General features: G+C 38.5%; 1 protein-coding gene and 1 pseudogene across 3 annotated transcripts in view; both read left to right on the top strand.

Moving 5' to 3' along the window:
* Positions 1–14,287, top strand: part of LOC149318735 (protocadherin-15-like) — a 952,040-nt gene that overhangs the window by 235,669 nt on the left and 702,084 nt on the right. For all 3 annotated transcript variants that reach the window (XM_089510367.1, XM_089510370.1, XM_089510366.1), the window contains exon 4: positions 13,707–13,785. The gene's annotated coding sequence lies outside the window, so the exon portion shown is untranslated. The remainder of the gene's footprint in view (positions 1–13,706; positions 13,786–14,287) is intronic.
* Positions 310–1,423, top strand: LOC149318736 (HAUS augmin-like complex subunit 3 pseudogene; annotated as a pseudogene).

Here is a 14,287-nt window from a genome sequence, read left to right as displayed (position 1 = left end):
TGGTGAAAATCAAAATATGTGAATGGAAAAGACAAAGAAAAGAGTAGGTTACCCCAACTTCTCCTTGCTGCAGAGGACAGAAGAAATACTTTAAAATGTGAAAGAGGGGCAAGGGAGTTTCATTGCTTTAAATACAAAGATAAATAATAAGTTGCAGTCTCTTACTGAAGGAGTTGAGAATCTAACATCTTTCCTTATGGTTGCACCTCAGCAACAACATTCTGTATTGCTAGCTCAACATGACTTAGATAAATACTTGCATCAGGAAGAAGGGAGCACCACATATCTTATTCTCAGTTTTTTCATGGCATGTCTGAATTGGTTGAAAGTTCTAATGAAGAAAATTTCCAGCTTCTAGATATGAGGAATTCTTCCACTTGTGAAGAAAGCAGTGATGTTTTGAAGAAAGACTAGAGTTGACCAGGCTGCAGATGGCATATATTTGTTCTCAGCACTAATTGATTCAACAGAAGTCTAAGAATTTAAGCATGAAATCATCAGGCCTTCAATGGGCAAAGGAAAATATTTCTTCTTTAAAGAGTATTGGAAAAGAAAAAATTGAAGCTAGAATTTCTAGCTTGAACAATGACATTTCAATTTAAAAAAAAAACAAAACGCATTTGGCTCACATAAACAATGAAACCCTACCTTTTTTGATAAAGGAGGATGTAGAGTTATTGAATATGCCAATGGTAAGAGGTGACTTTGATCTACAGACTGCTCGACAGGAATACTGCATATCAAGACAAGATCGTATTTGTCATCAGCTGATTAAAGAGAAGGCATCATTTGAATTTCTTCAGCTGGTTTATGAAAATGAGTTAAGAAAATTTAGGGATTACAGCCGTCTGCTAGAAGATATGGTTTAGGATCCGAAACAGAGCAGTGACACTTTGGCACAAATACTAGAAACAATGTCTGACCCATCTATATCCCATCATAAAATAGCACTATTGATTTGAAGGATCATGCAACACAAAGGTTATATCAGCTTCTTGAAGGGAAGAATCCAAAACAGTTGTTCAGAACACATGAAGGCCTCAAAAAGATGTCTGAAGAATTACATCTAGATACAGTGTCAATACTTGATCCATTAACAGTCACTAATGAGGATCAAATACTACTTCTGTCAAAGATTGATGCCGATGTAATTGCCCTTCCTGATGCTATGTACCAAAGTGGGGAAAGCATCTGCCTGAGCAATCAGGAACTGGCTGAGCAATTTCAGCGGTTAGAATTAAATCAGCTTATTATGGATCTTCTTGCTGACATAAAGGCTAAGAATATGGTGTTGGAGAATAATAAGATGCAACAGATGGAAAGAAAACTGTGTGTGTACTTTTTCAAAGATAATGAATGTTTGAAGAATGTTGTTGAAAGACTGAAGCAACAAGTTAAGGCACAGCCTGTGTCTTCAAGATAGAAGTTTAAGCTGACATGATTTTATAAAAATGATTTGAATCCCTGGTCAGTCATTGGTCAACCTCTGTCATACCTTGTCCTTACACTTAATGTTTGTATGGTCTTAGTCTGCAGCTTTATATTATGTTGGTGTCACCCATCACTAATTTGATATTAAATAGATATGCAATTAAAAAAAGAGAAGTGAGACTTAGAGGCTCGACAGGCTGACCCTAAGGGGTGGGCTGCAGATGCCCCTTTTAGCACTGCAACTACATGCCACAGCCCCAGTCTCTCCTTTCTGCAGTAGCTCCTTTTTGTGCCCTGGAAATGGTGCCATAGCCACCAGCGCATAGCTTTTCTGCACTCCTTTGGGGCTGCATCATGTAGACACAGTGCTAGAGAAGCACCATGATGCCACGTACCATGTGGAGTAGTACATGGTATCATGCCTGCCTGGGGACAGAGTCAGGGCATGTATCATGTGGATGCCATGCCCCAACTCTGCCCCCAGGCTGGCGTAATGGCTGGTCTGTCAAGCCCCTTAGTCCCTTCTGGGAGCACCCAAAAAAAAAAAAAGGCACCAGAACCCTCTACTCTCTCTGCCACATCACAACCCTGAATGCCTTTCTGAATGCCAAGGTGGGTATATGGTGGTAGTGTTACCCCCTCAAAAGAGCGCTGAAAGGAATCAGACTTTGAATAAGATATTTGTGTATGTCATTTTCTCTGGGTTAGAACTGGGTGAAGTTATTACATTAAAGTTAAAGGATATAATCACTGTTAGGGGCAAAACAGATGGGCAGGAAAAAGTGGCTTGAAGCTACCTTTTCTGAAGCTACATTGAAATCCCACCAGCTGCATTGCCAGCTCCCAAGGCAGCTGGAGTGCTCATGTCATGACCACATGATATATGGCTTCAAGCCAGGAAGAAGCGGAAAAAAGTTGCTTCTTTTTGAAACAGCTTTTCTCTGCATAAGGTGCCTAAAGGGCACTTTCCTGCTGGCTTCAAGGCATATGTCATCTAAACGCCACGCCTTCAAGTCAGCCTGAAACACCTTTTTTTGCCTGTCTGTTTAGCCCCGTATGGCCTGTTACAGACGGGCAAAATGTGGCATGGTGGTGGCAGTACTAGGGTTAGGGAGCGTGCACCATGCAGATGCTCCCTAACCCTAGTATGTACTGGCGGTGTCAAAATGGCGGCACCCTGTCTACATAGGTGCCGCCATTACGACATGATGCACGCATAGCATCCACACATCGCGTCGCGTTTGCGCACTTGGGCGTTGCAAGTGAGACGCAAAAAGAACCCGCTTTTTGCAGGTTTTTTCCCCGCCAGTGGGAAGCCTCGCTGTTTGGCAGCTGAGACTTCCTCCCGGCAGAAATCCAGGCACCGGCAGGCCGCCCTTTTTGGTCGGTCTGTATCCCGCCTATATTAGCAGCAGTTGAGGAGAACAGGGCATGGGAAGGAGGTGAATATAAAAGCCTTGTCCAAATATGGCAGGCTGCTTTTGAATCAGCCCCATGTGTTCTTATTTGAGAGTAAAAAAGAAAATGGGGCTCACCTGCATACTAAGTATTTAATGTAATATGTAGTTTATCCCAACACTTCCCAACCCTACTTGGAAAAACATCGAGAATAAGACATTTACTGTCCAAAGACACATATGCAGATTCTAAAAGTTGTGACATAATTAATTAGTTAAATTAATTTCCATGGTTGCCAGTAGCTCTACATGTTGTACATGCTACAGAAAAAATTACATTTATTGATAAAATCTGTGTATATGCCTTGGCTCTTTCCCTTTATTGTGGCATAAATGTACCTTGGGAGTAATTCTCTAACCATTACTACTGATCATGTTTCATTATATTCTGACCATGGTCTGTGAGCTTTCTGTTCACTTTAATCCTCTTTTGCTTACTTCAACAGCTGTTGATTTTGATATTCCTGTTGTTTTAATAGCGATGAAAATCATCAATACTGCTTTTTGCCTGAAGGCATTTCCTTGAAATATATGTAGGTGTATGCTGGTAGTGTTTTGTCTGTTTATGCACCTAAGGGGCTTAAAAACGTTTCAGATCATACTTTGGCTTCTGTTGTTGTCACTATATCTTGCTCATCCTAGGTAAAAACTTTTTACAGGTTAGCTATTATTGGCATTGATATGGCCCTTTCATGTCTTAGGTATGCATCAAATTTCCCCCCAGAATCCTGGAATTTCAAATATTTCCTCTTTTCAAAAGTGGAGCAAATACTTTTAAAATTTCCCATTGTTAAGTTCTGCTGCATTTTGTACAGAGTGCTACCCACAGGCTGCCTTTGGTTAATTAACTTCCTTCCCCACTGCTACAGTTATGACAGATCTGTGCCCACTAATAAAACAGCATAAGTATAATCTCAAGGCTAGGGATGTGACTTTAATTAATTGATCCTTCAAACACAGTCGAATTTCACTTCTTGATGATTCGAGTACATTAAGTGGACCTTGAAATTCCCCACAAAACTATGGGAGCAAAGAATGATACATGTTTAAATTGTATCTCAACAAAGCCCATCTTTCTCTGAAGATGCCAGTCACAGATGCAGACAAAACGTCAGGAATAAATTCTACCAGAACACAGCCACATAGCCCAAAAACCCACAAAAAACTAAAGCCCATGTCGCTTTTTTTCTGGCCCAGAAATTCTGTGACAGTATGGTCCATACAACACTGCAGAAATAATTTAGTTTGACACTGCTTTAACTAGCCTGGCACAGTGGAAGGGAATCCTGAGAATTGTAGTCTATTGTGGCACCAGAGCTCTCTAACAGAGAATGCCAAGTGTCTCACAAAACTAAAGTTCCAGGAATTGTGACAGGGCAATTAAAGTAGTCTCAGACTGGATTATTTCTGCAATGTGTTTTGGACCTTAATCCAAAACTCCTTCCCTTTGGGGAAGAAATGTGGCAGCCCCACCCCATTATTATCTTCAGAAAAGCTGTGTCACTTTTTTGAGTCACTTTTTGTACTTCATACAGTCACAAGGAAATCTACTGCTTATTTCTCTCTCCTGCTTTTATTCCTTTCTCTGCCTGCTTCTCTGCCATAAATAAACTTTTTTAGTAAGCAACTGGTGCCATATAAAGAATGTTTTTGTATCATCACCACCAGAGTATGTATGTTACCTGTATCAGTCCATTACCTGTCTTTCTCCATTATCTGTATGTGCTTTTCTACCTACCCCATCATTATTGGCTGTGCAAATAACAGTCCTGATTGAGTTTTCTGAACAGTCACATAGAGCTAAATCCTGTTGCCAGAATTTAGAGTAGATTAGAGTAGACCAACTGAATCAATATGATTTACCTATTTGCTGACTCATCATCCAACAGTTGATTGACTGCGTCTACTCTAATTGAGAATAAGCAATAGAATGCTAGCCATAGTTTTATTTCCAGAACAATTGTGTGGTATTTGCTAGAAGAAAATAGTGTGACTTTAGAAGTGGGAAAAAACTACAGGGATTTTTTCCCCAGATAACTTATATAAAAATGATCAAAAGGATGATCTTCATTTTCTATTTTGTTCTCTTTTTCAAAGCTAGTATATATAAACTCTTCTGAATTATGCACAATTTATGTTGTGGTCTGAATTTACTTTGGATATTCCAAGTGCTTGAAACCAGATATAAAACAAGCTGTAGCTAAAATTATATGTGTACACTTTAAATCGTAAGCTCATATATGTTTGCCTCAGCAATAAAAAATGCAGTAACATTAATATGTTTATCCATCTGGCTAGTATTGTATTCACATTGTATTATTTCAGTGATATATCTTATTTATTTGTAGCCAACATAAGTTCATGTTAAATTATTCTAAGCATTTAAATAAAGTTGTGAAAGATTTTTCTGATAGCTCTCTAAACTTCCAAACTGAATAGAAGGGGAGTAATTACTATGTGTTTAAAGTAGAAGAGATACTAATAATGTACCATTAGTGAAAATGAATTGGAGTAAATTAATTTATTTGCAGACATGAAATATTCGACATAGAGACCAGAACTTGGAATGTTGGGTCAATAATATTAAATTATATTGATTTGTTAAATAATTACCATCAGCACTAATAACTGTAATTGTTCAATTAGTTGAGCTATCATTACTTAACTCATTGTTGAAACCATTGGCAATTTACAGAGAATGGCATGGAGATTGCTACTGTTCACCCTACAAACTGCTTTGACACAAGGGCTCCTTCAAAAGTGCTCTTTTTGACATTTTAAAGGTGCTTTCCTTCAACTTAGTTTTTTTTTTCTCCTACATGGGCAATAAAACTTATAATTTCTTTGTTTCCTTTGGCAGAAACAGGGGAACCCATCTTGCCGTGTGTTCATTTTATCATTCATTAGCACCTCTCTTTTCTTTCCATCCTCACCAATATGTACACTTCACTCATCCTACAAATGCCTTATTTGTTAAAGGTTAATAAGTAATTATGTATGGCCCGCTACATACCTTGGAGAATGTCCTGAGCAGCGACGGCTTTTTCCCCCTGGAGGGAAGCCTCAGCTGCCAAACTGTGCAGCTTCCCTCTGGCGGAAAAAGAACCCATGAAAAGCATGTTCTTTTAAAGCCACAGGGGTGGTATATGGCCAGGCCGGTGTGAAGCGTTGTCTGGACCGCGCCTATGTCAGTTAAAGAACACTGATCCTCGACAAGCAAGAAGTGGATAGCAACATAAATCTGCCAATGATTCAAAGGTGTAGAATTTTTATATCTGGTTATGTGAACATCTTAACATATCCATAGCATTGCATGCTTTCTGTCTCCTCCCTCCTGGCCAAAATGTGTTGTGATCAGCTGCAGAGCACATATGTTTCACTCTTCTCTATCCTTCTTTAATCATATAAATAAAAAGGGTGGGTAAGAATGAGGCAAAAAGTCGAATTGGAGAGATGGAAATGGAGTGGAGATCCAACAAAGAGGAGATGAGGGGAAAGAAAGCTTTTTACTTAATTATCCAAATGCATAGTGCTGTGTGATTACAAAAAGATTCATTGAGATTACAGAATGATTCAGTCTAGCTCATCAAAAAAATATTATACCGTTTTAGATTATACAGTGATATGTTATAGAAACTAGTCCAGAATATAATGAGTAAAAGAGATGTTACTGGAGAGAGTAACCATGCACCCCTGTTCCCAGAAAGACTCCTAACAGATTCCTTCCATCTAAGAATGGAGGGGTGAGTACAGACCTGCCTTTTAACTTCAAAATCCTGGTATTCTGAAGTTGCCAGGGCTACTTGAGAACCTATGTTTCCAGACAAATCACTTACCCTCTCCCCTGCAAGATCACACCTTTGAGACTAACTGAAGATATAGCCACGGTAGTCTAAAATCAGTATGTGAAGAGATCTTGTAGCAGCTTTGAGACTAACTGAAAGAAGGAAATTGGTAGCATGAGATTTCATAGACTTAAGTCTACTTCCTCAGATGCATTTGGCCCAAAGCTCATGCTGCCAACCTCTTTCTTTCAATTAGTATCAAAAGTGCTACAAGATGATCCCTTTGCATTTTGATTTTTCATACTAACACATCTGTGTCTACAGATCCCAGGATTCCACAGAATGGAGCCATGACTATTAAAGTGGTGTCAATATGCTTTAATTATTCAAGAAGTCTGGAATATCTCTGCTGATCATTCCATTTACAATGCAGCTACATCCACTGCACTACCAATACCAAGTACATGCACTTAAGCACTTCCTAAGCGATTTACAGTGTGTAAGTTAATTGCCCCCAACAAGCTGGGTCCTCATTTTAGTGACCTCGGAAGGATGTCAGGCTGAAATGACCCTGAGCTCCTGGCTCGTATTGAAGTTATAACATTGTGGTTTATGAGTGAGTGGCTGCAGTACAGGCATTTAACATCTGTGTCATCAGGGCTCTTCATCTTACATACATGTAGGGAAGTGGCATGGCTTTCCTCTTCCACATTTGCATTCCACTACTGCCTGGTTGCCTTTGAATCAGAGGAGGCTTCCTTTGGAAGACACATATTATATCTTGTGGTTCTCACATAAGTGATATTCCTCAATTTGGTACGTCCCATCATAGGATGTTTCCATCTCCATCACTGGAAAAAGGAACATTGGTTCTTACCTGTGAGATGTTCATTTTCAGTGATGGAGACAGAAATATCCTCCCTACCCAAACTGAGGAGCTTATTTCCCTCGGCTCTGCAAAGGCAGTTGTTAGTTACAGTGCTACCTCGGGTTACGAAATTAATTCGTTCCGCGGCGCCGTTCGTAACCCGATACATTTTGCAACCCGAAAAGGCTTTCCGTTAGCGCTGGAAAGCCGCTAGCCGCGCTTCGGATTTGAATTTCGCGCCGAAATGAATTTCGTAACCCGAAAAATCTTTCGTTACCCGGAACAGTTTTTTCCAATCTAACTTTTTCGTACCCCGGAAATTTCGTAACGCGATCAATTCGTATCCCGGGGTACCACTGTATTTACTTTTTGGTTTGAATTTATGCTTGTTTCTACTTATTATACTTACATTTTGCATTGAATGCTCTCTGATTTTCCTGCAGGCCCCTTTCCTTTTATTTTATTTCATATAAGATCTCTTCACATACCTAGAGGGATGTCACTTTAACCAAGTCCCATTAGCTGAAGTTTCCAAAAGATAAAAGAGATCTCATTTATTTGAATTCTATCCCCCATCAGGAACTAATACAGTGCATCTACACAGCATAATGAATGCAGTTTGATACCCCTTTTACTGCCATGGCTCAGTGCTATGGAATTTGTAGTTTTGTGGGGGGAGGTTGCCTTCTCTTTCAGAAAACTCTGGTGCCACAACAAACTATAAATCACAGGATTGCATAAGGTGGATCTGTGACAGTTAAAGCTGTGTCAAAATGCATTAATTCTGCAGTGTGGGAGCAGCTATAAACATTAAAAAATCAAGAAATTTTCTCTACAACAGATTTACTATCAGCAAACATAATCATGTACTTTACAATCCGAAGTAAAAGACAAATGACAGAAAATTACTCATCTCCCCCTCGCATCACCACCACCTGCTTCAGTAGGAAAGAATAAAGTTAAATATGTTAAGGTGTAAACATTCAATTGCATTTACCAGAGATTTGGGGAGTAGACATTATAAAGTGACTCTGTGCAAAGGGACTGCTAATTAACTGAGTGCTGTATTAACTGCTTGGAACCTCTATATTAATTTCTGTTCCAAATAACTGCAAAAATACAATACCTCAGCGGAGTTAATGGACTCTGTTGTTTTATTTTTTAATGAAAATGGTTTGTGAAAAACAGGGTATCTCTGCTCTAAAAGCACACTAAATCAAAACTATCTGCAATCATAAGGGTTGGCAGTAACTGCAACATTACTAGAATCTGCCCGCTATGTAAGCACATGACAAATATTCTATTAAAAGTATCAGTAAAGTATAAATAGTCCATTTTAAGTATAGAGGGAAAATCTGGTCATTTATAAATGTAAGTAAATGAGAAAGGAAGAAAGAATAGAAGAATGCTACAGTTGGCTGCGAAGTCCATTGTTACTTCTCAAACAAACACCTTTCATTTGAACAGAAGAACACAATTTAGCTAAATGGTCCAGACCAGAGTGAGATTATAGACTGCTGAGTTTGTGGAGGCAAGCACTCATCAGAACAGCACAAGATGTTCCTCTCATAACATACCAGCCAAATTATGTTTTGAAAGGCAGTCAAGGGTATTTGAAGACTTCCCTGATTTGACATCTTCCTTAAGTCTTAATCGTGAAAGCTATAGAAAGGAAGCTAATGTTGGGAAGTGGTGCATAAAGTAATTGTGATTATGAAATTTGAACACAGTCCTGCTGTATATATCTCCCCATCCTACTATCTATCATTGTAGTAACATAATCTCCTAGTGTAAATGTGTGCTTTAGAGAATAAGTTACATTTAACACAACATTTATTCACATATGTTTCTGAGTACACATTGTTTAGGTTTACACTGCAATGTAGTGGCTTTTTGGCTGCTTGAAAGCAAGATAATAGTTGTCTGTGGTGCAAATAATCACATCCTTCTCTCTTGCTATAGGGCAAAAATCTAATCTGCACTGCAGAAATATCACAGTTTGGCACCACTTTAAATCAATACTACAGAAAGCTGGGATTTGGATATTGTTGTGGCATCATAGCTTTCTGACAGAGAAGGCTAAATATCTCACAAAACTACACATCCCAGAATTCCATAGCATTGAGCCATGGCAGTTAAAGTGGCGTCAAACTGCATTATTTCTGCAATGCAGATGGAACTGAAGTTAAATTCCAGTTGCCACACATTGAAATCAATGGGACATCTTATGTGCCTTCAACTTATTTCTGACATGGTGACTCTATGGCAAACCTAGCACAGATCTTCTTGGGAAGATTTGTTCAGAGAGGGTTTGCGTTTGCCTTCCTCTGAGGCTGAGATAATGTGACTTGCCCAGTGTTATCCAGTGGGTTTTTAAGGCTGAGCAGCAATTTGTATCTAGCTCTCTTAGAGTCCTAGTTCAACATTCAAACCACTATACTATGCTTTCCCAATGGGACTTACATTAGTGTTATATCCATGATAACTAACAACTCCTCTTCATTTTAATGGGCCTAACTCATTTGGGGCATTGATAGTTATGTCTTCAGTTCATACAAAAAAAAAAAGAGCTATTTTCATTTCTGATATTCAAATTATATCAAAAAGGTCAATTACATAGTCTGTTTTCACCAGTACTAATTGCATGGAACTATCATTAAGTTAGTTGGCAGACAGAAGAGTTATAAATTTAGAGTACAAACATATATTGCTTTCATACCTGTTTAATTGGAATTGTTTCCCCAAAGAATCTAAGAGTAGAAGTTTGATGGGAATGTGGTGATGCTCTATTAGAAAATTTTAATTCATTCACCTCCCACTGGTTTTCTTTTACAATAAGGAAAAAAATACATCTGTTTAAACATATAGTGAGGATACAAAAGTAGTATTTATGCACTGCTTGGTTCTTCTTTCAAACAGATTGATGAAATTGCTGGCAGTACTGAATCTTAAGAAGAGCTCTTTAAAAAGCCCGAGTACTCTTTAAACAGAAATAGGAAAATGTATTTGGAGAATTTCATAGGTGATTAGGAGAACCTGCCACAAATCCTGCAACACAGTCTATAGTCTAGACTACCACCATTCCCATTTCATTTCGAGATGGATAAACTTTTGAGTTTTTCACATAGGACTTTATCACATGGAGAAAATTGAGGGTTTAAACAGGGACTATCCTGTGAAAATCATATGGTCGCAATCAAGATTTTCACATGATGTCGCAATTAAATGTCACTGTCCCAGGAATAACCAGGGAATAACCACAGGGAAATCCCATGAATGATTTGTTGCTGGTTATTCTCTGGTTATTCCGAGGACAATAACTCTTTCATTGCAATTTGTGTGAAAACCTTAATGACATTTGTGCAATTTTCATGGGATATTCACCATTTAAACCCCTGATTTTCCCCTGTGTGATACACACACACATCATCCTTTGTCATTAGAGCTTTCTTCAGATTACCATGAAATCAATATAAACGTTTTAAAATTAGAACAATAACAATTTTTAAAAATAAAATAAACATTCTAAAAACATGTAAAACAACTGAAGTTCACATGTGGTATTTGAATGCAATATTTAGACCCCCTCCCCCCAAAAAAACTTTTTATTAAAAGCTAACATTTCATTTGGTGTTAGAATGACACCAGTGCTAGCCCCCATCAGGCCTCCAAAGAGGAAGAATTCCAGTAAATGACATGATGAAGAAGGTCCTCTCCCATGACCTCACACAGTGTATTGTCCCCAATGTGAGACAACGAGGGGGAACCTCCCCTCCAACAGATCTCAGTTTTATAGCAGGCATATATAGGGAGAACTGTTGCTTTAGATATTTAGGTTCCCAAACATTTAGGGATTAAATGCCATTACAGGCTGAGTCTTTCTTGTCCACCATTCCAAACTCTGAAATACAGTGGGCTCTTGGTATCTTGTGGGGTTTTCTTCCAGGACTCCCCATGGATAATCCCCACTAAAATCTGTGGATGCTGAAGTCCCATTATATACAATGGAACAGTAAAATTGTTTCCCTTATTTTTTAAATAAAATGGCAAAATTAGCACTTGTTTTTGGGAATTAATTTTGGGGGGGAATGTTTTCAAGCCATGGATGGTGCATGTAGCATCTGTGGATATGGAGGGCCAACTGTACTCCAAAATCCAAATTTGTTTACATGGGTGGCTGACATAGTGACACCTTTGCTTTCTGATGGTTCGGTGTACACAGACTTTGTTTCCTACACACAATTATTAAAAATATTGCATATGAAATTAAGTTCAGGATATGTGTATAGGATGAATACAGAACATAAATGGATTTTGTGTTTAGACCTAAGTCCCATCTCCAAGGTAGTTCATTATGTATATGCAAATATTCCTAACAAAAGCTAGGGCCAGTTGCATTGGGGTTTGGTGTAGGTTCTACTGGCTAAGGTATATAAAGACACTTTCACAATAAACAGATACCTAGATTTCCATAAACATTAACAAATTGATAAGAATGGAAAGAGTGTTGAGTCAGGCTACTCAGCAAGTCCAAAAAGTGGAAAATTAAAAAAGAAATACATTTATAAATTGGGGTGCTCACCATTGGGGTGCACATTGCCAACAGCCCCCTCACTCCTGATTCACTGATAAACAACAGGAAGCTTGGAAGAGAGTGAGGCCTATGATGTTGGCAACACCTGGAAGAGGCATGGAAAGGAGAGTAAGGGATTGCAGCTCAGGCAGGCAATGTGGGGTTTGAAAGAAACTTGAACCAGGTGGAAAGGAGGATGAGCAAGAAGGAAGAAAGTGAGTGGATGAAAGGACAGAAGGACGCGCTCCCCTATGGGTAGCAAAAATGTGGATGAATGCACCCCATATTATTAAAAGGCAACAACTTAAATGTGGATATGGGGGCATGACAATCCTCACTGACTTGAAATTTCAGATCCAGATCTGCTCTTTTGGAAGGCCTACTGCATATAAAAATCTCTGCATTATTGAAGCATGTTGCTGCTAGCTCTTTCCTTTCCTGTTTCTCAGAAATACACAAGGGAGCTGGTGACTCCAGTGTCATAGGAGTGGGGAAATTGCCTAGGCTTTTAAAGGAATGATCCAATATGCTACTACTTTGAAAATCAGTTCAGCACTTTGGCTAGCTCCTTGGAGGTATGAACCAAAAGCTAGAGCAGATTCAGTGCTCACTGATATGGAAGCCATCCAGTGCCACTGAATGCATGGCCGTTCCACTGGGGTGGGCTGGTAGCTGGTACTGATTCAGCCTTCTGACATACAACACAGCAGGAGAAGATTTCTGAGAAAAAGAAGGGTATCATTTTTCTATTTTGCAAAATGGATAAATTGTAGGTTTGATTTAGATAATACTAAGAGTTTTTAAAGCATGTAGTGAGATGATCACATGTTTCTATTAAGCAAAGCTAACTATCTGGAATGAACAGTCCTTTGCCAGTGTCTTTGTAAGAATGCTGTGAGATATTCAGTTAACTATTAAAGAACATGATACATACATATCTTCAAAATACTGATTCACCATCTTATAACCACTGAATAATACATAGCTGCTTCAAACTGATCTTGACATATGTTTGAAACTGTTAATAGGTTCTTGGTTATCAGTGACATACATAGGATTAGTTAAATAACAGAAAAAATCCTATTCTGAATTTATTTCAGTTATTTCTCATGCTAAAAACACAATTTCATGATTTTCTTCCCCACTTAATATGGAATGCTACTGCACCAATATTTGTTCTGTACCATCCTTCCTAATGTGCACACATTAAAAAATCCACTTTTATTAGGGTTGTTCAGTCTTCTTGTAATACTTTGTACATGCTGTGGGTTAACATCCCCTTCACAAACCCTGCTTGTGAAGTCGCACTGGATTACATATTTGTGTAAGTGGTTGTGCCAAGGAGTTCGGCTCACTGTAACTTTCACAGTAACTTTTGACAACCACAAGCACAATTAAAACTAAATGTGTTAGCACTAGAGATGAACAAATGCTAAGACTATGAATTTTTCACTAGTGCTGTTATATAACTGGATACAAGCTTATGAGAACAACTTGTTTTTACATAAATTTAAAACATGGTAAGATCTTGTTACTGTCTTAAACTGCACAGTTTCCTGTTTATTTATTTAAATAATTATTTTAATCTGCAGCTTTGGAAGAATGGAAGAAGAACTACAAAATGTCATCTCATTGTGAATCTCAGCCCAGCAGCATGTCTCCATATTCCTGGTGAGAAAACATTTCAGAACCTTGATATTTATATATATTGAGATCAGGGGATTATGTCATGCCTTACACAAAGTACTAGAAGAAAAGTGTTTCAAGAAGGTACTCTGACCACCCTTCTATTTGTATGAAGATGTATGTTTAGTTCTTTGTGTATGTAGAAAGTCTTTGTAACCAAATAACTTACTGAAGGCTAAACAGTCACATTTCATCCACAGATCTGTCTGCTCACTTTTAAAGTAGTAAGGTTTCCTACCCCTAATTTTTACTCCCTTCAGCCCATGCAGATGAATTCTCCCCTCTTTTTCCTCACCTTACATCTTGTGTTATGTCACTTTTAAAGCACTTTTGTTTGTAGCCTGCCTCTCTTCCAATATGGAACCACATTGAGAGAAACTTACCTGGAGCAAGTGATGCAGCGAGGTAAACTGCATAGAATTTCCCCATGCATCCTGTTTAAAGTGGGAAAAGATATGCAATTTATTGTAAAGTTTTAAAAATGTTT

The sequence above is a fragment of the Sceloporus occidentalis genome, unplaced genomic scaffold (genome assembly GCF_023333645.1).
Source record: "Sceloporus occidentalis isolate IW3139 unplaced genomic scaffold, rSceOcc1.0.p SCAF_2, whole genome shotgun sequence".
Lineage (NCBI taxonomy): Eukaryota > Metazoa > Chordata > Lepidosauria > Squamata > Phrynosomatidae > Sceloporus > Sceloporus occidentalis.
This window is presented reverse-complemented; position numbering and strand designations above follow the sequence as displayed.